Below are 25,827 nucleotides of genomic sequence, written 5' to 3' on the forward strand. Positions count from 1 at the left end.
ATTGTCACACGCTTTGGTTTATACTCAAATTCTGGGTGTATTTTGTTTTCCGTGTCTCTTCCGAAATGCCAGATAGCAACAACCTCCGTGTTAGAAAGTTGAACCCCTGCGATGTTTTTATCGACTAAGTAAACGTCAAACATGATCAAAAGTGTCAAGGTTCAAATTCGGACCTATTTTCAAAATTAAAGTTTAAATATGATATACCTAGCCGTTATTTGAGCGTGAAAATTTGCCAAAGTAGTACCAAGAACACGCTCTGTCCTGTTGTTTAATAGAAACAAGATTCTATCAAAAAAATAGGAACCTACTGTATCAGTTTTCTGTCAAGACTATAAGACAATTATATATATTAATCTTGTAAACTTCACCATTCCATTGAAACTTCTGGTAACACATTTTATAGTACAAGTCACTTGCCTATAAACAATAGCTTTTGCTGTTTTTCTATGCATTCCATGACGCACAGCGGGACGAAATAAAAAAGGGTGCTGTGCTAGAGAAAATTGCAGAGGAATTTTTGAAAACATTTGTAGAACCACTACCTGTCTAAGCCATAAGATTATTAGTGCAACATGAACTCAAATCGAGAAAGGGCGTGACTCATTCGATCGAGAAAATCTCTTAGCCCTTAAAAGCGCGAGACGAACCTTCAATCATTAAATGACCACAATTCGGAGACTAGTAGATCAATTATTTTGAAATTAATTTTGAAGTAAATGCGGTTAGTTGGCCTTACAGTCCTTGGGTGAGAGATCCCCCTGACCCTTCCCCCTTTGCTAGGTAACGGAAAAAAAAAGTTACAAACAGAAATTGAAGCCGTCAGAAATTATTCAAATGTAAACAAAAGCTTTTTTCAAATTTCTGAACTAAAAGCGTAGAATTTCTTCGGTTTTCCATTGTCAATCGATTAATTAGACTATGGGCAAGCATATTATACAACCACTGTCGTGGACTTTGTCGCCAAACGATAAAAAATTCCGGGTGTCCAAAATATATACTCAAATGTAGAGTAATGTGGGGCAAAAGTTCGAGTGGGGTAAGCGTTTCTTTTAAGATTTCAAACTCAATTCAAAACACAACTTATAAATGCCATGGTGGTTCGAATGCTATTCAAGTAGGAGACTTTCACTCCAAATATCATAAAAATCGGTTGAGATTTGGAAAAGTTATGGCTATTTATTGTTTTTTGACGTGAATATTGTAATTTTTGGTAAAACTTTCGTTTCACGGAACCAAATAAAGATAAAATCTTATTCAATATTTTATGTAAGGGTTTTTCTAGGCCTACCATAAGGATGCTTTGAGGTGTATTAGTTTTTGCATAAATGCTTGGAAACAATTTTTGGCCCATAGTGGGGCAAAAGTTCGAATCAGCGGGGCAAAATTTCGACCCATGTATAAAATCACGGAAAAAAATTCAAATTGCCCAAAATCCACATATTATCTTCAACTTTAGCATAATTTGCCTGATCGTGCGAAAAATGCCACCAAAACTTTCACTTAGTTTTGCGAATAACTGCTACTTTTGGGTATATTAAAATTAACCCTGTTTTGGGCAATTTTCTGATAAAAATTTAGTATGTATTTTCCAGCAAACATAAGTTTACGACTGGTATGAAGTATGCCTGTCATAAAAGTATCAACATTTAGTGTTTTAGCCAGCAAACTTTTGCCCCACACTAGATTCGAACTCTTGCCCCACCGGTGGGGCAAAAGTTCGTTTAAGACAATGAATTTTGAAACTGTTATAACTAAAAATGGGTAAATATTTTGACACAAGTATTTTCAGCAAAATTATAGTCAACATGTTGAAAGTTTATTGTATGGTATTTATTTTGTTTCAACTGCTATTATTTTTCTGGAAACTTTGATTATACCACTAAGGTCGAACTTTTGCCCCACCTCACTCTATTGGTGTGTCCAAAATAATGAAAAACAGTGCTTCACAATTCAATTATTTTTAACGTTTTTTTGGATGCTACATGACCGTATGGGCATTTTTATTTCGTAGAGGAAGTTTTTCTCTACATTTTGGCATATTCTTTGACTTGGATACGCTGTGCAATTGATTAATTGGGACAAAAAAAACTAAAATCACACGACCGTTACCCTACATAGACAAAAAAAAAACAATTTGATCACAGTGGAGCCCACAACTTTTAACCTTTTCATAAAATGAAGCTCAACATCTATAGATCAATGATTTCTTTACAACTGAACAAATAAATAGCTATCGCTCCGTCCCTCGCAGCAACTCTTAATTTATCACGTACAAACGCCCCTCGGGGTTAGAGATCTATGTTTTTGATACTGGTTGTTACACATTTTGAACACTCGCAGTGGACCGCCCCGAACCGGAATGAAGATTGAGTACAATGTTATTTTTTTTCTCTTTCCATTTCAACCAATTTTTGCCCAAAACGTCAACGACGTACACATATTTTCCTGTCCATTTTATTCTACGACCAGCGAAATAAGCGTTAGTCTCGTTCGTTGGTGGGCCCATCACATTACTAGATTTTGCTGTCTTGTACCATCATCGAGCTCAAAAACTGTCCAACATCTGCCATAGAGGATGTCTTACAACAATAATAAAAAATATGCTGTTTTTCTTTCTTCAGATGTATACAGATTGGGCAAGTGAATGTTCGATTTTAAATGGCTTTGGCTTCGAGACAAACATTATATTGCCTTCCATCCGTGTTTATTACCTGTTGCCTACAGGTATACCACCCGACTACGACTTATATGCAAGTTCTATCACATTGCTCGCAAGCAAGATTGAGGGACAGACAAGTAGATTGACAGATCACGGTTTGTAAGATAAAGATGAATCTAAGACAAACCTCAAAATTTCAAGAACATAGATTTGGAAAACCGAACATTCGAAAATCTAAAAAATGACCACCTGGTGTCTGGACAGCCCCAAAAATATCCACAATATAACGGAACACCCTGTATCCGATGAAGATCGATCTCTTCCTACACATCGAACGCATCTGACAGCAAGAAAGGGAAGGAAACAGCCCGAGATCAGTCTGTTTTCAAGTCCGTTTTCGGAATTTTTGTCCAATAAAATTGGCTTCCCCGGGTGTCGATATTTTTGTTCGAGATTGGTCGATCGTTAACGAAAGAGTTGTTGTAGCAGAGCAGCACCTTTTCTCTGGGTTACACAGTTCGATTGCCCACACGAACTACGAACCTCAACGCTCTGGTACCAAATATGTACCCTTCTCTTCTTCGCATGGTGGTCGTTATAAATTGAGAAAAGATTTTGGGGGAAAAGAATGGGTAAACGAGGAAGCTGACATTTTTACGAGCGTCAATATTTTCCATCTTTGCTTTTTCAGAGAGAAGCAAAAGACGAGATCAAACCGCTAGATTTGTTCGTTGTGGTTCCGCTGTTGCTTTCATTAAAACCGATCGTTATCTGTGCCTTAGAAATGCAAAGATGTTCGTTCGAACTGCTGTCACGTCGAAAAGGGCATTTAGTTTCGACGTTAGGTTTACACATCCAAGTAACAACAACACAGTTTCGTGAAGTTGTTCATACAGTAGGTACCAACTGTGTGACATAGGGCTTCACAGTTCAGTGGTGCTAAATCCGGTAATTACTGGACTATAGGGGAAAGGTGTAGTTCATTTTGCTGCTACGCAAAACAAACCGTAGCAAATTACCTTTTCCTTTAACAAGATTTAAAATGAAGAGGGTGAGACACTAGCTGGTTGGTATTCGCACAATTCTTGTCAAGTTTGCTGTTTCATACGCAAACAAAGATTGTTGACATCTCTGATCCAGATGACTCAGGTAAGTCAGATGTGAAAATATTGTATAATATTGGTCCCATAATGCTGCCTTGAGAAACACCAGCTCTTACAAAAAGCCTTTCAGACTTGGAGTTCTGATAATAATTAACCTGAAGTGTACTATTTGACAAATAACTTAGGATTAATCTAACACTGAATGTAGGAAACTTAAAGCTTTTTGATTTTACTTCATGACAAACACTATTGAATACTGTTTCTATGCCTAGAAGAGCAAGACCAGTAGTGTGGCCTTCAGATTTATTGGAACGAATCAAATTTGTTACACGTAAAAGTTGATGAGTGGTCGAAGACCACTTGAAGGTATCAGAAATAATATCGGAATGCATTCACCATCATTTTAAAAATTTCTGAAAAATGTTTGAGTCATAATAGAGCACTGTTGCGTAATGAGTCATAATAGAGCACTGATTTCAGTTGCGTAATGACTATTCCCGCACTGCATACTTCAGTGCAGGAAAGTAGGCCGTTTCATGACAGATTGGCGTGATGGAAAACAGCCTATTACGAAGAGAAATTGCAAAAGTATATTTTTCCGTTGCATACCAGACTACTGTGAACCGAGGAATATTGGATTTCTGGAATTTTTGGAGAAATCCATATGAACAGTAGTGATGGAAATGTTCGCATCACGAAGCAGCTCCAGGGGTATACTAACGCATAACAACCATAACAGACTCGCGAACTGGCTAGGTGTGAGTAAGTCCGCACCAGTCTGCTCGCGAGAACATGCCAAAGGAAGTATAAATAAATTCGGGAACGTTTACTCGCGAGTAACCGAGCAAGGTGAGATTTATTATGGTTTTGTGAGACAAATCAATTGTCTAATCATCTAAACGACAGTAAACTACAAGTTTGTAGTCAAAACCCCTTGGAAACCATAAATCTCGGAGGGGAAGCATTTGTTTTTTCCCAAAAGCACAATATGACTCTGCATAGCTCCAAACACGTTCACGAATCACTTCTAGCTTCAGTTACTCGGGAGCACGACAGATGCGAGTAAACCTTTTGGTTTTGTGTTTGCTACGGTTCAGCAGAAATGTTCACCACTTTCCATCACTGATGAACAGGCGGAGGAATTCTTGAAAAAACCGTTAAGCTATTTTTTAAACACTCTGGAATAAACCTTTGTGGGTGTCCTTAGAAGAAATTCTTTAGAATTTAGAATCAGAAATTAAAATTTTTAAAATCTTTAGAAGCTTTCCTAGAGTAAAAACTGCTGAATTCTGTTGAACGATTAGTGAAACATAGTCTTTTTAGAAAGGAAATTTCCATTACGAAAAGATCCTCGACCAACCGGGAAACGAACCCAGACACCTTCAGCATGGCTTTGCTTTGTAGCCGTTGACTCTAACCACTCGGCTAAGGAAGACGCTATAAACTTTTGTTATCATTCATATCCCAGATAACCAAACTGTACGTATAACCAAATCATCTTTTGCGTTATGCGATGCTTATATGTTCAAAGTTTCACGTATAAGATGTCGCGAAAAGGCCTTATGCGACTTCTGGTTGTCTGGGATTAAATAATATGAAAAACCTTAATATCCTTTTGAAGCAATTTTATTAAGCAAATTTGACAAAAACAGAGCAAACTCCTTGCTTTTACAACCAGTGACGTTGTTCTAATTTCCTCATCTATTTCTAGACAACAAATGACTAAATCGTGGGTAGGACAATCCTTTAACTGTCCTACCCAGGTGTTTTTGTGCATAGTACATGTCCTACCTGTCCTACCCACTTCCCACGCCACTAATTTGAAACTTTGAATGGAGGAATTAGAATTACCTGAGAAAACATTTGCATAGGAATTTCCTTGGGATTTTTTTTAATTTACCTGATGGATATGATCATTGAGCAAGCAATCGTTAACTCGAATATGAGAATTGTTGGAGATACTGCTTGGGGAATTCCGGCAACAAAAAAATGTTGCCGTTCGTTTGCCTGGTACGTACCTTAACAATTCGTTTGCGTGATGGGCAAGCCCAAAATTAGACTTATGGTTGCCTTCGCAATTTACGCACATAAACTTTTTGGTATCTTCCTTCACTGGACACACGTCCTTAGCGTGAGAAGAACCTCTGCAAATCATGCATTTAGCATTCATGCGGCAATGTTTGGTACCATGTCCCCACTTTTGGCACCGACAACACTGAGTTCTGAAAATTTCCTCCAGGTTTCTGGAATTGTTCCCATGTCACACGGACATCGAACATAAGCGTTGCTTTATTGAAAGCTTCAATAATATTTAGATCAGTTTTGGAAAAGTGAACAAAATAACATTCTATTGAAAGCCCTCTCCGAAGAATACCAGATTGGGTTCAGTTTCCAAAATGAATAATTGGACTGGGGAAAATCCAAGTACATCATTAAATCCATTTTTGATCTCTTCATGTGAATTGAGAGACCTTTCAAGACGACTTTGAACAATCGTTCAGTTTTGTCGTCATAAGTGAAAACTTTTGCTTCATCTGTTCAAGGTGTTTGAGAAGCAGTTCGCGATCTTTGAGAGTTTCCGGCAAAATGTGACAGTCTATTTTCTTTACGGTTTGGAAGGAAACCTTGATTCCCTAACGAAGCCCAAGATCCTCACCTAAATCCTCCAAATTCAGAAAAACTAACCACGATTGGTGGCACTCTTCGTTTTCTCACTTGAATCAAAGAGCCTGGGCTAGAGGTTGCTTCGATTTGATGTTCGGTAAATTTGTCTAATGCATTGAACTGATGCAATTGTCAACATTAACCATTTCATCCTTGGAAGAAAGCGCGCATTCCAGAGAAACTTCCTTTGTTCCATTTATGATGTAAGGTCAAAAAAGAAGATGGATTCAGTTGTTCAAAATCGATTTTTTTTTCATAAGTATCATTCCAAACATTACATTCATTTTTTATATCTAGGTATTCTATGTTATTAGACTACACTAGCATCCTAATTTGGTAAAACAAGTTTAAGATTTTATTAACGTTTGTTAACAACATATTACATAAAAGAAAAATCAATTTATTGTTTTGGTCTATCAACGTCCATTTCTTCCATGGCCCTATCAAATTCGAAACCAATGAACTGATCTGAGCAAATTTTCACCGGAAGCCCTAAAAAGCGCTCAAATTTCATTAGAATAACCAAGCCACATCTAATACCCAGTGAAATCTCATTAGCATCTTCTCGTCGGAGCCACGCGATCCGATTTTCATGGTTTCTCTATAAACGAATCAGCATGCTTCATCGGACGCACTTCCCACCAATCGGCATCCAAGTTGTGACCCCACTGGCTTCGACCACACCGCTAATCAGAAACCGTTTAATGGGCCCCCAAAACGGCCAATCGTCGCCGCATTAGAGAAACCTAAATCCCGAGCAAAACAATGCGTTCCGCGTGCCGTCCACCCAAAAGCGGCATCCATTAATTATGACTGTTACACGGTTGGACGTCGTTAATTTAATTAACTGTAAACGATAACCAAATTGGTCTACAAAAACAACGACAAATCCCAAAACCGATCGCAGCGGAAAATAAACATTGCCATTATTTTCGAATCACTCGAGCTGGCCGCGTACAAATTCAATCGAGGCACCGCCAAAAGACCGCAGCTCGCCTTTGCCAGACAAGGGTCGTTTAATTTCCCCTCTTGATAAGATTTGTCGCCCGCGAATGGAGTAGACGACCACGCACGTATTAATGCTGCTTGCCATGCGCTGCAGCAAAAGACGAATCGTCGACGACGGCGCACAGTGGTATCGATCGTAGGCCAAAAATCGAAAAAAAGTCAACTCTCCTCACTCGATAATCCGTATCCAGAGTTGCACGATATCAATCATATCAGCTGATGGATGATGTACTAAAACTATCAATATCAGTTGCGAACTATCAATATCACTTTAATCTGACAACCAACAGCAGTGATGCGAATCGCACTCTAGATCATAATCACTGCAGAATGAGTGATCACGTGGTAATTATCCACGCTATGATTTTTTGGTGGCCAACACACAGTTTCAATCTATCTGCAACACTATCAAGATTATCGTACTGATAAATTATCATTTTATTTGCTTAATTTAAGGCTAAACTTAACCCATCAGTGATATCCATAGTCTATCGCCATCAATGCACTGATGATGGAGTAGGCAGCATGATGTTGATGTGATATGGAATGATCTGAATTGTATCGCAGTCGGCCTGTATGGATCAGCAAATTTCAAGCGTTGATAGTGACAGCGAGCAACTCTGTCTCGATATCGAGTTAAAGAAACATATTAAAAATTGGTTTTCATTACTAACTTATTGGTCCCTTGGATCGCAGTTGCCCTTGTTTTGTATTCTGTATTTCGATACCTCCCTAACTCGATGATCCCTTCAATATCGAGTTATGGAGAGTTGACTATATAACCAACAACCTTGACAGTGTTTTTGATTGCTAGAACATATTTGATTTGGAATTTCTCTGATGGTATTTCCCGACAAATGTTGCATAAGATGATTTATGACCACTTCATAGAATAAACGAAACCACTGTGCGGTGTGGACAATCTGGGCCTGGGGTTGCATCGTTTATATTTGGGAACTCGAAGCGTAGATTTACAGTTAGTCCAAAACTGGAAACATAAAAAGAATCTCTGGCTAGGGGGACGTGTGCAGAGTGCGCGCATAGCGGGAGTGTGACCACAACGCACTCTCCATATCTAAGTGATACAACCGAAGAACGGAGAGTTAAAAATGACCCGCAGGCCGAGCTGGTCGCGCACCGTCATAATATTGATGGGGGCTCGATACGTCTTGAGCGTCAAATGAGAAGTGGGAAACGACACTAGAAGAAAGCAAAAAAGGGGGAAGAATTCCGGATCATTATTTTTCGAGTTTTAAAGGAGGTACGCGTAGCCACATTTGGGAAGAGGCATTGATTCAGCCTTCTGAGTCACTGGAGGTTTAGGTGATTCCGTGTTGTAATGACTCAACGATTAGCGATGGTTGGTTACCTAACTTTGATGATACCACAAATGATGGTTGGCGTTTAATCTCATCAGAACATACCTGGAAAGAAAAAGACGAAAAAATAGCTATTAGAAATTGCGTTCAAGTCAAGTTTGCGCTATTGAGAATTTGGAAAAGATAATAAACCGTCATAAAACAGATTTTAAGTAACTCAATCTCAAAGCTCAATGAAATTTGAAAAAAATCAAACTTTGGAAAACCAGTTTTTTAAGGAATGCCGGGAATGACTAACAAATAATTTTTAATGCTAAATTTGGGACCTTCCTTAGCCGAGTTGTAAGAATCCGCGGCTGCAAATCAAAGCCATGCTTAAGGTGTCAGGGCTCAATTCCCGGTCGTTCCAGGATTTTTTCGTTATGGAAATTTCCTTGACTTCCCTGGGCATAGAGTACCATCGTACTCTACCAGAGTAACACCTACCAGAATATCCAAACATCCAACCTCAGTCAACGTAAATCCATTCGACGCCGGTCAGATTTCCGCGAACTATGGCAAATTCCATGATTCTAGAGCAGAATCATGGTGGAACTTCAGGTCACAACCCTACATTTGCAGAGCTGCCGAGCAACGACGATGCATTCCAGTTAACATGGTCCCAAATTGCGGCAAGACGAGCGGTTTCCAGGGACTTGTCATTATTTTCCGGCAACCCGGAGGAGTGGCTGATCTTTCTATCTATGCTTAATAGCAGTCAAATTTCAACTGATGCACCGGGAAACGTCTAAGCTGTAATCAATACCATGAAAATGTTTTACGACCATTTTACGGACGTTTCGTGTTCATTATTAAAGATTTTGCTAGCAATGTTTGATATAATAGATGTTTTAACATTGAATAATACATGAGAAACGACTTTGCATGATTAAAGCTAAAATGACGTGACGTGTAAATCTAAGATTTTTTGGTGTGTATGTATAACGTTCCCGCCTTCATCAGCTTGCTGCCAAGCTACCGCCTTCGATCAAGCTGAATTGGGCGCAACACCGGAAAATACAGCTAAAGGTCAACCTAGCAATCTTCAGCGAATTGATGTATTCACTAGCGGAAGCAACAAGCTCGGTAACGTTTCTAAAAGATCCGTTACAATCGAAGCCGATCTGAAACGACGCTCGCCGAAAAGGTAAATGAGAAGCGTACCTCAATGCTCACTCAAAAACACCAACGACGTCCATCAGCAGCTCCAATCGCGCCGGCGAAGGATACCTGTCCGATTTGCAAAGGAACCTGTAAGTCTGTGAGCAAATGTAAGCGTGTCTTGGAGTTTTCGAAAGATTCAAAATGGGCAGTCATCCGAGAGTTCGGACTCTGCCGAACTTGTCATCGTCAACAGAAAGGATTGTGCAAGGCAAAACCATGTGGCAAAGATGGATGCTCCTTCTGGCATCAGGAGCTGATGCACAATGAACAGAAGTTAAAGCAGCAAACTATTGGCCAGACGGCCAACAATCCAGTTCTTCCGCCGGCAGCCAGCGGCGCTGATCTGAGCTGCAATTCGTACCAAACAGTTTCTAGTAGGTACTGTCCTATTCCACTGTCTTCCTATAGTTCTAACCGGGAAAGACGATTCATATCTTCGCTTTCCTCGACGAAGGGTCAGGAGCAACGCTGTCGGACCAAGACTTGGCCGACGAACTTGACCTAGGCAGTAATCCTAGTCCAATATTCCTACGCTGGACCATTTGTGGCAATTTGGGATCTGGAGACTCGCTAAGCATGTTTCACTACAGCTTCCACGTTTGCTCGTTTAACGAGCAGTTTGATGATGACATGCATCAAGTGATGAAGGAGTACTTTGCAATCGACAGCCTAGGAGTCAATAGTTCATCCAATCCACTTCTGTCAGCCGAAGATGAACGCTGCTGCAATCTCTTACACGCTTCGTAGGCGAACGCTACGAGAGCGGCCTTCTCTGGCGCCTCGACAACGTCCGTTTGCCTGATAGCCGGCCAATAATTCTTCGTCGACACTGAAGCTTGGAGAAACGTATGGCAAACGACCCTCAACTCGCAGAAGTCTTGCAGCAGAAGATAGAAGTTCAGACGAAATTCAGCAGCAATTCAGCAACGCATGGTTCTTGCCCGTCTTTCCAGTGACCATCCCAAACGAACCCGGGATAGGTTAAATTTTGCGATGTTTATATTGCATTGGAGATACTACGCTATATCGTTTGTTTCAGTTCTTGCGATTGATTCAGCTGGTAATTATTGAATATTTGATAAAGGATGGCATATTATGCTATTAAGAGATATGTGTATCTGAATGGGTGAAAGCTTCTAGAAAGCAATTTCGATGGTATGACACAGAAAAGGGGCAGAAAAGCGTTCGAATTACCGAAGGAGTACCTCAAGGTTCAATCCTGGGCCCGCTGTTATGGAATGCGATAAACGATGACGTACTGAGGCTGCCCCTTCCGACGAGTGTTAAGATTGTTGACTTCGCCGACGATATCAGTGGTCTATGGTGAAACGATGGAGGAAGTAGAGTTGACAGCAGTGCACTCTATTTCCATAGCTGAGGAATGGATGAAGTCTAGGAAACTAGGACTGGCCCGTCACAAGACTGAGGTGGTGGTGATCAACAACCGCAAGTTCGAGCAACGGGCGCTTATCTCGGTAGGTGATTGCACCATAGAGTCCAAGCAATCCCTTAGGCATCTTGGGATAATGATCGATGACAAGCTCAGCTTCACTAGCCACGTTGAAAATGCCTGTAAAAGGGCATCTATGTCAATAGCGGCGCTTTCGAGAATGATGTCTAACAGCTCTGCTGTACGGTATCTAAAGAGATCGTGTGCATAATAGCCGGGATGACGCCCATCGGGCTCATCATCGAGAAAGATGTTCAATGCTTCAACCAAAGAGATACCAGAGGAGTCCGCGACACATGTAAAAAGGAAACGTTCAGAAGTTAACAGCAGGAATGGAATAGTTCCAATAAGGGTAGAAGGACCCATCGGCTAGTACCAAATGTGTCAGATTGGTATGGAAGAGGCCATGGGAAAGTGGACTTCCACCTGACGTAGTTTTTGTCTGGACAGCAACCATGTCTTGCATAGGTTCGGGAACTCAGAATCTCCTGTGTGCCCCAATTGTGCTGGTGTGGAGGAAACAGCGGAGCATGTCGTATTCGATTGCCCCCGTTTCATTGTTGTGAGAGGTCGCATGGTCGTTACATGCGGAGGGGACGTGCCCCCGACAATATTATGGAGAGAATGTGTGCAGATGCCGAGTGCTGGAATGCAGTAACTACAACTGCCACTCACATTATATTAGTATTGCAGCGCCTATGGCGCGCTAACCAAGAGTTGGCTGCAGAGGTTTAGCCTTGCCGAGGCTGGCCCCTTGTAGCATTGTTTCAGTCGGCTAGCATAAGAAAATTGCCTAGGCTACTTCTGCTACACGTGTTGTGCTATATGCACTGATCCCTCCCCGAAGAAATACCGTAAGGTGGATTTGGGGAGATAAGGGTCTGAGGCCAAGAGTTATGTCGATGCATTGTACACCACTTGAGCAGTTCAAAAAGATGGGCTGGTTTTAGCGGGTCGTCGTTGGTGCGTCTTCCCCACATTTCCTGAGTTACCTTCTCAGGGGGTCTGTTTGCAGATTTCTCCCTTGTACAAAAAACAAAAAACATATTAGAATGGGATGGATCTGGAATTAGACCCATGACTTGGTACTTCAGAGTGATAGTGATAGTCTTTGACGCAGCCTATCATTTAGAAAACAACATTGTAATCAACTGAAACAAACGCATCGTACGCATGAACCAGACGATTATAAAAATCGAATGTACATCGGGTTTTTTCTTGCTAGAGTTCAGTTTTTGAGTTATGTTTTCATGATCGGAAGGTTTTAAAATATTACATCGGTGAAATTTTGATTTTTTCCACTTTTTAGCTATTTTTTATACTAAAACTCATGCAAACATTTCAGCCCATACAAAATGTATGGAAAAATTTCACCGATGGAATATTTCAAAACCTTCTGATTATGAAAATATAGACCGAATACTGATCTCTAGTGAGAAAAAATCCGATGTACATTCGATTTTTATAATCGTCTGGTTCAGACATAGCGTGATTTGTCCATCTGTGATCTGTCAGCGGTAACTTCAATTTTTGTACGCAAAACTTTTCATGTGTCTGGGCTTTATAATTAGGTTAGGTATTTGAACCTCATTTTCTCCGCACCGACCCGTTTCTATCGCAAAGTTCAACGACGCCGAAAAAGAAGAATAGGTACCAACCATCCGTCAAACTCAACCTTTCCGGCTTTGCTATGTAAACCACATAAATCGACTGCTGAAAACGAGCGACACAATAAAGCTTCGGTTTCGTTTACTCAAATAGCGTGCCTCTATCGGTGTCATTTGCTCGGTCAAAATAAACCTGCACTTGAAATAGCAATAGCAATGCGGCGGCCGACGAAGTCTGGGTCGTTGTGGTCGAGTTTGTAGTCGAATGTCGGACAAGCCAAGCGTGACGATTCGGTTCGTGCTTATCACACTGAATGATTGATAAGATCCCTGTGCTCTAAATGCATTCGGAGCTGCCCCCTTTTTTGTAACGGAATAACAACGTTAGTAGTGATCATAATTTCGAAACATTACTTCATGATGATAGGGCATACGGTAGCTTTGTGGTAAAGTCGGCGGCTATAAAGCATAGCCATATGGAAGATGTTTGAAGTTAATTCTTAAACGGTCCGGGATCTCCTCGTTTGATACCTTTGGTAAAGAAAGCTTACAGTTAATAACTGAGGAAGGAAGTGCTCTTAGAACGCTAAGCTTTCAAGCAGGCTCTATCCCAGTTAGGACGTAATGTCAAGGATAATAGCTATCAGATCATCAGGTCTTGTTAATCAGAGGTGAATCAATGGTTTACGCGAAATTGTGAAAATATTTACTCGGTTTGGAAGCATAACGGATGATTGAGTAGACTCGCCGTACGCTAAGAGCTAGCCAGCAATCAAAGCTGTTGATCAAGTGATGTCTATTCAGCCACCAAACCCCGTCAAAACCTCTGTAGTGTTCGACTGTTCATCTATTATAATAAAAAGTTATTCCTCGAGATAGAATCCGTCAAGATGTTGCACACTCCTTTCCGGAGCTATTGTATTATTACTGAATAGCCCGTCAAGACTGCATAGCACAGAAAAAGTGCTCATATTCATAAGCTTTATGGCCTAGACAGCGGGTCTACATGAGATGCAAAAAATGACGTCGATTTTAAAAGGCAGCATGGTCGCAGAGGGCACTGTTTCATATTTTTGCGCCGCAGCAGAATGACTATCATTAAATTCTTTATCGCAAATTGAGCTGACTCGAACCAACCGAGCTAGAGTTGGATCGACTGGACATATTTTGCCGCTAGTGAGGGAAGATGGGGCCTAGATGGACGTAGCAGTAAACGCGCAACTATACAGCAAGACCAAGCTGAGGGTCGTGGGTTCAAGTCCCACCGGTCGAGGATCTTTTCGTAAAGGCAAGAGTTGGATCGACTGGACTTATTTCGCCGCTGGTGAGGGAAGACGGGCCTAGATGGCTGTAGCGGTATACGCGCTACTAGTCAGCAAGATTAAGCTGAGGTTTGTGGGTTCGAGTCTCGCCGGTCGATGATCTTTTCGTAAAGGCATAGAATAACTTCTTACCTCTTACACAATATACACGTACCAAAATGGTCAATTGACAAAAAAAGCTTTCAGTTAATATCTGTGTAAGTGCTCATTAGAATACGAAGCTGAAAAGCAGGTTCTGTCCCAGTTGAGACGCAACGCCAGAAAGAAGGAGAAGAGGAAAGACGGAGAACCGTCGTCAGCGCTACTGCTTCTGCTTGCCTTGCCTCAGAGATGAAAGATCTTTTATTTATGATCGCATTTAAATGTGCTCTGCACATGCGGAACACTCTTTCTTTGCCAATCGAGAGTCCGTTTTGATCGTTGACTCTTGGTTCCTTTTCCATAATGGACCAAACGGAGTTCCCGACCGAACCCGACCCGGAGTGCGGTTTCATTGTTCGTTCATGTTGTTTTTAGCGCACTAAAGATCATAAATTAAATTCCTCGATCGTGAGTTGACTGGTTCGCACAAATTCTCAAAAACAGGGCCGTCCATAAAGCATGAGTACGAGTACGAGTTTGATCAATTTTAGGCCCTTGCACGTGGTTTATGGACAATCCCATTCAAGAACAGCCAACAGAAAGAAGTACGACCACTGGCGCACGAGATAAACCACAATTGAATCGCACATCCACTACAGTTCAGTAGTGGAGTTTCTCAGTCGCTGGTTTGAAGGTTATCTGTACATTATCTACCGTAAATTGGCGTGTATAATTGAGCACGTTTTTGTAATGCTTGCAGAATGATTTTCGTCGAATACAATTGCGTGTATTCATGGTTAATACAAACGAAATCTACGCGTTTCGATAAATCTGAAGATTTTCCCCCCATGGAACCAACTTACTCTAATTGATTATATCGCATGGAAGTTACATTTACACCTACTTTCAAAACAACTTCTATAGTGGCACAGTTTACAGTTGAACATTGTTGCTTACTATGCAATGGAATTTGCGCATTTTCTTTACTACTTGGCACAACGGTTTGGCACAAGGCACAAGAAAGGATTTTACTATTCCACCATTAGTAATGAACTGCCGCCAGGTTAGAGTGGTCTAGATTTATGACTGTTCATTCACGCTCTTTGCAAACTTGTTTCGTCGGTTTTCTGGGTTTTTGTTTTGCTCTGTTCTTGTGATCCGCATGTGTACCTCAGGCTTTCTCACCTTTATGTTATATTTGTCAAAAAGAACTATAACTTTGGAAGTGTGCTCTGGAATGCAGCACTGTGCCTGAAAATCATTGGGTACATTGAGCCAAATGACAAACGGCTAAATGGTACTCGGCCTAATGGCGTAGCATTCAACCAAAATCATGGATTGCATGAGCATAAGCACGATTGATCGTCCTCAAATGCTACTTCGTTATTGCAAAAACAACTAGGGTAGAAGCACCGGTTCACAAATTTTCCCTTCTCTCGATAATAGACGATGTACACTTCCAAAATTGAAATTTATATTGAACCGTTTAAAAGTTTTGCCACAAATATTTTCTTTTAAAGATGTGTTGTTCATTTGAGCTATGTTGTGAAAAGATTTTTTTTGCATTAGAGCCTTAAACATTTTAAACGAAAAATAATTTGCTCTAGTATATAGGCTATTTTGCATTTAGTCGCATTGATAGATCTTTAGATTAGAGCTTTTGATTTTTTGAATCATTCTTTTATCAAGTAATTTTCATCGAGTGTTACGTCCAAACTGGAACAGAGCTTGATCTACAGCAAAATATTCTATGAGCGTTCCCTTGATGAATAACTGCGATCTTTCTTTGTCAATTTACTGTTTTCAAATATGTATAACGCAACAAGCTCGAAGATATTAAAATTATAAAATCTAGAAATCTAATTATAATTGTAACTCGATAAACTTTTCTTATAGTTTTGAATTATATGACATTCATGTTGGATAACTTTGCTGTTTGATGTAGATCTTTTTCATTCAATAAATAATTCCACCGAATATGGTAGTGAAGGAACGTAAATGACAGCTTTCAAGAAATATGTTTATTTTTCTCACAATAATGGGACAAGTATGCATGACAGATATACAGTGAAACCTCCATGAGTCGATGTTCCATGACTCGATATCAACTCATGGAACCATACTGAACTTAATATTTCATGATTACTATGATGGTCCCTTCAAATAGCATTCCAAAGCATTTCTGTTCCATGACTCGATATTTCCATGAGTCGATGGTCCCTTAAAATATCAACTTATGGAGGTCTGACTGTATCGATAAATCAATTAAATTTCAGTCAAAAAGAAGACCCACTAAATTTTGATCCACAATGTTCTGAGTTCTTCTAAATCTTTTGAAATGTCGTTGACCCAACTAAATCTAGGAAAGGGATAACCATCACTAGTTAATCTAAAAATAGCCAATAAAATAATTCTAAACAAGCAATAATTGGGTGTAAATCAGCTATAAATATTCCAAGATAGCATTTGATTTTTTTATCTTCGAGAAATCGCATAAAATCGCAGAAAAATAGAAAATTTGCATAAGAATAGGATATTTTCCAAAAAATACTGAAAATAAGCATTTTTTCCAAAAACAAATAAAAAATTACACTTATGACCTCACTAATAGCTATCAATCTATACAAATTTTATGTTTTACGTTTTAATGCATTTTGTTTTATTTATTATTGGCGTTTTCAAATTTTTAAGTGCCAAGTTCTAATTCTCCATTGGAGGTTTTTTTGATTATTTAGTGCTAGTTATTATTTTTTCCTTGGCATATGTCAATTTTTTAAGTGCTAACATTATTTTTGTAATGCTAATTCCAAATTCATTAATGCCAATTTGCATTTTTTTATGGGAATATCGAGTGATTTTTTTATTGCTTGTCTCCAATTCATCATTGCTTAGTTCTAATGATTTACTGAAAGGAAATATATTTATTAGTGATTTTTGACTTGTTCATTGCTAATAACTATTACTTATGTTTTTATTTTTTTTTTTTTATTTTATAGGCTACTCTTTGATTAAACCCAGAGAGTTCCATTTCTTAAAATGTCTGTTGAATTCGCTGCAGAACATTTTTAGTAATCGTAAGAGTACCGTAAAACGGGGTAACTTTGATAGCAGGAGACTCACTACGTACTAAACGAAATAACATAATTTCTGTTAATCAGTTAAGCAAACCGCATACATAAATAAAGAGTATTAGTATGGCACTTCATGTCAAAACTATTTTTGTTGGAAGCGATAACATATCGTCCCCTTAATGCTACAACTAGATAACTCGAAAATCAAAATTTTGAGATGTGCAACTTTGAAAGTATGACCGTTTAACAAGGTGATGGTTAATCGCAGTGATTATGATTTAAAAATAATCTTTAACTTGTGTATTTTGAATCATACGCTTAAGACCTGTGGATATTTTGCAGATCTAATTAAGAAACATGTTTTGACATATTGAAGTCAAAAATTTCAAATTTCGAGTTATCTAGTTGTAGCATCAAGGGGACGATATGAAGGCTTACATTCGAATATTACAAATTGATGAGATTTCAGCATTTTTGAAACCATTACATACAAGCTGTTCTACGATCATAATTTGATGAAATTTAAAAGAGTTCGTCGCTTATCCCTGACAGCCTAGTTATAGTAGAACATGAATCTGGTCTTAAATCTCCTAGCGATAATTATTCATACACACTGGGCCATTTTTATAGGTATTTAGTGCCCTATTTGATCTAAGTAACTCATTTGTACATGTTCGTCAAATACTAGTGTATATTCCAAAAACGTCTGATTCAGGAAGAATTCCATGTCTAAACGTAAATGTCATTCGACATCTCTTAACAAATATAATTGTATACCAATTCATACAGACATATAACGTATATTTGTCATGCATGTTTGAACTTACAATACTTTTGTAGGCAATTTGTTCTAAAAATTCGATCATTTAATGAACAACATCTAATCCACGTTCTCTATTAACATTCTTCTATTAAGTTTCAACTGCAATGATGCCAAACAGTAGTTTGGTTGTCGATTCTCATGTGTGTGCATACCCATTATTAAAGTTAACCCATAACCGAGAATAGACTTTCGATTATACGAAAAATTATAAGTTCATTCAAAATGAATCGTTAAGCAATCTTTCAACTGCAAATGATAACTGAGATACCAGTACTTGTTTTGAAAATATAAATTAAAAATCTTTTTTTAAGAAACAGAAATATTCAGATTTTCTACCAAAAACCCATCAAAGTTACCCCGTTTTACGGTACGTGTTTTAACTGAAAAGCATCACAAACTAACAAAGCTGTGTCATTGGTACGCGTTCCTTATCTCAAAAAAAAAACATAACTTCACAGCAAATAATAAATAGTAATATCATTTCAGCATCACATTACTCGCATCGCAAATGTGAAGTACAATTACATCATTTACACGTATAAAACTTGCCATCTACTGCTGAAAAAACAAAGTCTAGCAATCGATAGAACCGTTATGTAGTTGACAAATAAAATAAAAGTCTGTCCGGGATTTGAACCCTGGTTACTTGGTTATTTTCGTCGATGGAATCCGCTTACTTTTTAAGCGAAATATTGTTGTAAAATGAATGTAATCTAATTCACTAATGACCGATTTTTGATACAAACCGAAAATTACGTCAGCTGTTATTAACTATTTGTTGTTGTGTTGATAGGATAGATAAAGTTATTTTTGTGAAAATCTCGACTATTGTCTCGAATTAATTTTAATTGATGAAACTCCTAGTTCATCGATTTCTAATAGTTCTAGAATATTTAATAATATATATTTTTTGTGGTAATTCATAGGGGGTCCTAAATGCAGGCGTGGGCACAGGGCACTTTTTTCGGAAGAATTCGATGATCTTCCTTACTCCATTTTCCGTATCTTGATATCGAGTTAGAGAACCATAGTAAAAGTTGGTTTTCATGGCTAACTCGATGATCGCTTGGATCGCAGTTCCACTGGTTTTGTGTTCTGCAACCAATGTCGAGTAATGGAAAGTTGACTATATTACTATTAGGAAGAATTAATAGAATTCGATATAAAACATGTTGATGAAAAATATAGGTCATCCTAGGGTTAGTTTGGAATTTAGATCTTGAAATCAATTTTAATTTACTAGATAATATAGATAATTTAACTGCGAATATCAGTGAATACAAAAAAAGTTCTATATCATTGAAGAACTTCTGAAAACAATATACAAACGCAATAGCTGATTATTAGATATGTTTTTGAAGCAACGTACCTACATTCAATAGATTTATGTATATAAGCTGTACAAATAGCTGAGTTCAGGGCACACTTTTCTTCATGCAATAACTTTATGATGCAAAGTTCATTAGTTACCGTACGTAATAGGCTAAATTTGATGTGTATAGTAACTTAAGCTCAACGATTTTAAATCATTTCTTATTCCATTCGTGAGTGTAAGAATAGTAAAAAACGATTCTGCGTTCCAAAGAGATTGCCTTGCATAGATTGTCCACTTTTTTTTGTTATATGACAAAGTACCACAAAGAAGTTGGGTAGCAATGAGGTAGTGAACGAACAGACACTAGTTACCTCCCTGCAGGGATCTCATTGAAATAGTTCGCATTCCAGCGTGGCAAGGGGTCCACTACAAAATGAGTCAGCTCTATTATGCCAAGTCTTGGCAACACCATCCGCATGTTCTCTGGCAAAGAACTACTATGCAATAGCACAAAACAATGAATATCTGTAGTTCTTGAAAATCGGACAGAAATCGATCAACCGGGCCCCTCGACCAAATTGTTCAATTACGATCGATCCGGCCCCAGTCTCAATCACGATCACCAGCGCAATCAATCAATGTCCAATGCTGGAGTCATTCGGTTGCCAACCCTGGTGCTCGGGTTGCGGTTTTGAACGGAAAGGAAACAAGCCTTACGCTGCGCTGCTCTAATTGTGCAATCCACTTTCAAACACCGAGGCACGGAGGTTCTGTTTTTGAAAAGGGGGCAAAAACCCAATATCAAACATTGATCTAGAACATCAAATAGTTAAGAATACGTACCAGAATTTAATAGAAAATTATGTTTCTTCATGTTTGGACCCAAAAAGATGCACTTGTCCAAAAACCTTTCAGTTTTGCTTTGATAGTTGACTTTAGGCGGCATCCACAAATTACATAACGCCCTAGGGGAAGGGGGGAGTAGGCTCAAGCGTTACGGCTCATATAAAAATTTGAAATTTTTCATACAAAAAGCGTTACGGAGGGGGGAGGGGGTCAAAAATTGCCCAATTTTTGCGTTACGTAATAAATGGATGCTGCCTTAGCATCTTTACCAAAACACGTGCAATAAATTAAATCCATAATAAATTGATTAGAGATTCGATTAATATAGAATTTTCTCGCCTAAATTTGCATAAAATTCGTTTTCTTAGAAAAGTTAAAAGTACAAACATGTATTAAGTATGCGAAAATTTTGCAACAGATTTCAAATCTGGACCACTGTGCGAGGGGAGGTCGATCGGAAAAACCAGTTCTGGAATGGCTGAAGCACCACACCTTCGATCGTGTCGAGCCCCATTATGGCGGATATGGATTGCACCAGAAGATGTTTTGTCAAACTCTCAAATTTCACTTTTCCTTCACTGGCTTTCCAAGACATAAGGTCAATTATCTCAAATTAGTTTCAAATGATGGCTCCAGACAATCGCCAAATTTCTCAATTGTACTTCGCTGTAAATACGATCGAAATCCCGCTATACGTTCCCGATTTGCTCTAATGTGAATCTGCCGTTACCGAGCCCGTAATGTCAATCGAACGTAAATGCAAACAAGAAACATCAGAACCAGTAGAAGTGTCTTACATTGCATCACCGTGACATTTAGCGGATTATTCAAACGATGATCGTCAGCCATGGAATGTCAATCGCAAGTGGGAATTTGCATACCATAACTTAGCCCCAAAAACACAACCGGTTCGTTGGATGATTTTGTTTCTTTTTTTTTTTTTGACTGGATAATAAATTTGCATCGTTATTCTTCCAGAGTTGGAATTGTATATTGGTGAGCATTCAACAGCAAGTAGTGTCCCTCACATTGAGGTGATGTGATGTGATGGAAGATTGATTGGGACGTGGATGAACCTGAACTCGGTTTTTATTGCGAACGATTATGTCAGAAGAGTCCGGTTTGTACGCTATAACAACTCTGTGACATTATACAGGTGATGACCAATCCATGATGAGTCATTCAGAATGAGCACATTCAAAAATTATCTTTAGTTTAGGGCAGTGCGCATCGTACCCTTGTGCTGTGCGTTTTTAAAACTACCTAAAGCAATAAAACAGTATTTTTCAATGCTACTTTTCAATACTATTTTTTCTACTATTGATCCCTTTTCGATCCTTGTTTGGACCCGTGCCTTCGATTTTTGGTTGGACCCGTTGGCGAAAGCTAGCGGTGGTAATCCTTCTTGGACACCGTCCTGGGAAAAATCCTCTTAGAAGGTCTCGTCTTTTCTCGTTTATTCACTAAATGGGTAATGTTGATAAGTGCATCGAAATGAGCAATCAGTTCAATGCTCTAGACAAATTTTCCGAACACCAAATCGAAGCAGTCTCTAGCCCAGGCTCTTAGATTCAAGTGAGGAAGCAAAGAGTGCTGCCTATCGTGGTCAGTTGTTCCGAATTTGGGGGATTTAGGCAGGAGATCTTGAACTCCATTAGGGGAATCAAGATCTCTTTCCAAATCGCAAAGAAAGGAGACTGTATCGTTTTGCCGGAAACTTTTAAAGATCGCGAACTTCCTCTCAAACATCTTGAAGAGAAGAAGCACATTTTTTACTTATGACGACAAAACTGAACGTTTGTTCAAAGTCGTCTTGAATAGAGACCATTCAAGTGACTATAAGTCACCAGAATAGATTAAAGATGGAATAAATGATTTACTTGGATTTTCCCCAGTCCAAGTAATCATTATGAAAAAAGAACCCAATCTGACATTCTTCGGAAAGGGTTTTCTCAAGAATATTATTTAGCTGACTTTAACAAAAAAAGAACTAAATAATATTAAAGCTTTAGAAAAGGAACATTTCCAGAAACCTGGCTGGAAGAAATTACCAGAACCCCACTCAGTGCCGTCGATGCCAAAAGTGGGGTCATGGTACAAAAAATCGAATGTATCTACCCATTGCCGATATCGTAGCAGGTAATTTGAGCTCCTCTCCTTTACATACTATGAGTACCCGTTCTAATTGTTTCAAATCAAATGGAAAAAAAAACCCTGCCGCCACAGGAAACTACTACTCCGCCTCTTCGTCTACCGAAAATTCTAACGAAAATCATCAAATGCACCCACTCCAAGTGATATGTCTGCCTCTGATTTTAATTTGCTAACTGAACAATTGAATCTAATAATTGATGCAATGTCCAAAGCCACCACTATGACTGAAGCAGTCCATGTAGGTGTAAAATTTACAAATCAAATTGTTATTGGATTACGTTTTTCTAATGGATCCAATAAATAATAATTTAAATATTTTTAATAGGAATGCTCGTTCTTTGAATAGTAAAGGGGACGAGCTATTTAAATTTCTTACAGCTAATAACGTGCATATAGCAGTTATTTCTGAAACCTATTTGAAACCTGGATCCAAGTTCAGAAAAGATCCTAACTTTCTTGTTTATCGTAATGATCGACTTGATGGGGCATGTCGGGGAGTTGCAATCATCATTCATAGGCGTATAAAACACAAAATTTTTTCGTCGTTTGAAACTAAAGTTTTTGAAACTTTAGGTGTTTCTGTTGAAACACAGCTTGGAAAATATACTTTTATAGCTGCCTATTTGCCTATCCAATGCTCTGGGCAGCAAATGAAATTGCTCCAAACTGACTTACGAAAATTGACTCGCAGTAAGTCAATTTTTTTGGCGACTAATGCCAAACATCGCTCATGGAAAAACTCGCAAAGTAATTCCAACGGCAGAACTTTATTTGATGAGTGCTCTTCAGGACATGTTTTTCCTCTTCTTAAAACCCTTCTACGATTGATTTGGTCTTAACTGACTCTAGTCACCTTTGTAGCCAACTGGTCACTCACGCTGATTTTAATTCTGATCATGTTCCTGTTACATTTCAAATATCCCATGAGGCGATTCTCAATCCTATCAGCTCCACTTTCAATTATTTTCGAGCCGACTGGAATATATATGAAACATATATCGATAGTTATCTTGATGTGAACATTTCTTAACAAACAAAACTTGATATTGACAATGCTCTTGAAACTTTAACAAATTCCATTTTTGAAGCCAGGAGCATTGCATTTCCAAAATGTGAAGTAAAATTTGAATCCGTGATTATAGACGATGATCATAAACTCTTGATCAGTCTTAAAAACGAAAGCAATTTCAACGCACTCGTAATCCTGCTATGAAAGTTATATGGCAGGATCTGCAGAAAGAAATTAAAAAACGATATTTACAATTAAGAAACAAAAATTTTGAAAATATAATGTCTCAATTGAACCCTGGTTCTAAACCCTTTAAGAAATCATCAAATATTTAAAAAAGGCTCTGAAGCCGATTCCGGCATTTAAAGAGGAAACGAATTATTACTAACTAATTGCGAAAAAGCTTAAAAACTTGCTATGCAGTTCGAAAGCGCGCTCAATTTTAATTTATAACTTCCTAGTCCAATTGAAAATCAAGTTACTCAGGTCTTTGAAAATATTATCAACCAAGAAAATGTTTTCGAAAATTCCTGGGCGACTGATTTGGAAGAAGTGAGAACTATTATTAGAAAAAAAAATCAAAAATATGAAAGCTCCTGGCGATGATGGAATTTCCTACATCCTCATCAAGAAACTTCCAGAAAGTAGCTTAACAGTTGATATATATATATATATATATATATATATATATATAACAAATGCTTTAAATTGACATATTTTCCTGACAAATGGAAAATTCTCAAGTTGAACTTATTTTAAAACCAGACAAAAATCTTGCAGAAGCTTCTAGCTATCGTCCAATCAGTTTGCTTTCCTCCATCAGTAAACTCTTTGTTGAAAAGGTTATTTTGAACAGAACAATGCTCCAAATCAACGAAAATTCATTTATTGCCAATGAACAGTTTGGATTCCGTCATGGACATTCGACCACTTATCAACTTTTACGCTATTCTACTGGTCTTGCTCTTCTAGACATAGAAAAAGCATTCGACAGTGTTTGGCATGAAGGCTTGATCGTAAAATTAAAAAACCTTAACTTTCCAACATACATTGTTAGAATAATTCAAAGTTATCTGTCAAATCGTACACTTCAGGTTAATTACCAGGGCTCCAAGTCTGAAAGACTTTTTGTAAGAGCTTGTTCCTCAAGGCAGCATTTATGAGACCAATATTATACAATATTTTCATCTGACCTACCTGAGTTATCTCAGGGATGTCAAAAATCTTTGTTTGCGGATGACACAGGCCTCTCCGCCAAAGGACGAAGTATGCGTGTCATCTGTAGTCGATTGCAAAAAAGTTTGGATATTTTTTCTTCATACTTGGTAAATTGGAAGATTTCTTCTAATGCTTTCAAAACTCAACTAATAATATTCCCACATAAACCAAAAGCTCTTTATTTGAAACTTTCAAGTAGACATGTTGTCACGATGAGAGGGGTTCCAATAAACTTTAGAGGCAACATTTGGCAAATAGCCCAAATAGGTGGATAAATTCAATGTCTGTGATCCCACTAAACCGCTATTGACCACGGCCACGGCGTGTTGGCAATTTAGCATAATGATAGACCCCTAAGCTTCAATCAAGCGGATCGAAATCAAGTCACGTCGCGTCTTTTCTACTCACCGCACATTTTGTGGCACACAATTCAACGCCATTGCATACCCTTTGGGTCCGTCTGGTGGCTGCTGAGCTGGAATGGACCCTCTATACGTAGCTAGCTAATCCAATCAATCTGTGCGCCAATTCTCTGCTCTGTGCACATTTTTCAATTACACAACGCTTTCCCGACCAGTGGATTACAACACAATCGTGACAGATATTGTAACTCAAATATTCCTAACAAAACATCGCTTCCATTAGCCAAGTGGTTAGAGTCTGCGACTACAAAGCAAATCTATGCTGAAGGTGTCTGGGTTCGATTCCCGGTCAGTCCAGGATCTTTTCTTAATGGAATTTTCCTTGACTTCCATGGGCATAGAGTATCATTGAACCTGCCACACGATGATTCTAACCCATTACTCCGATAACTACTCTGAATGCCATTAAACCGAACGCCATCACCCTGAATTGTAAAACCCCGAAGGACATTACTCCGAATTCCAATATCATGGGGAAATGTCATCAATATCATCATGTCAAGATAATTGTAAATTCGGGAAAATAGCATTCGGAGTGATGGAATTCGTG

At 38.7% G+C, this 25,827-nt stretch overlaps 1 protein-coding gene across 9 annotated transcripts in view; it reads right to left on the reverse strand.

Annotated features, from left to right (window-relative positions):
* The window catches only part of LOC5579847 (probable Ras GTPase-activating protein), a 538,326-nt gene that overhangs the window by 31,231 nt on the left and 481,268 nt on the right, over nt 1–25,827 (reverse strand). The window lies entirely within an intron of this gene.

The sequence above is a fragment of the Aedes aegypti genome, chromosome 3, assembly GCF_002204515.2.
Source record: "Aedes aegypti strain LVP_AGWG chromosome 3, AaegL5.0 Primary Assembly, whole genome shotgun sequence".
Lineage (NCBI taxonomy): Eukaryota > Metazoa > Arthropoda > Insecta > Diptera > Culicidae > Aedes > Aedes aegypti.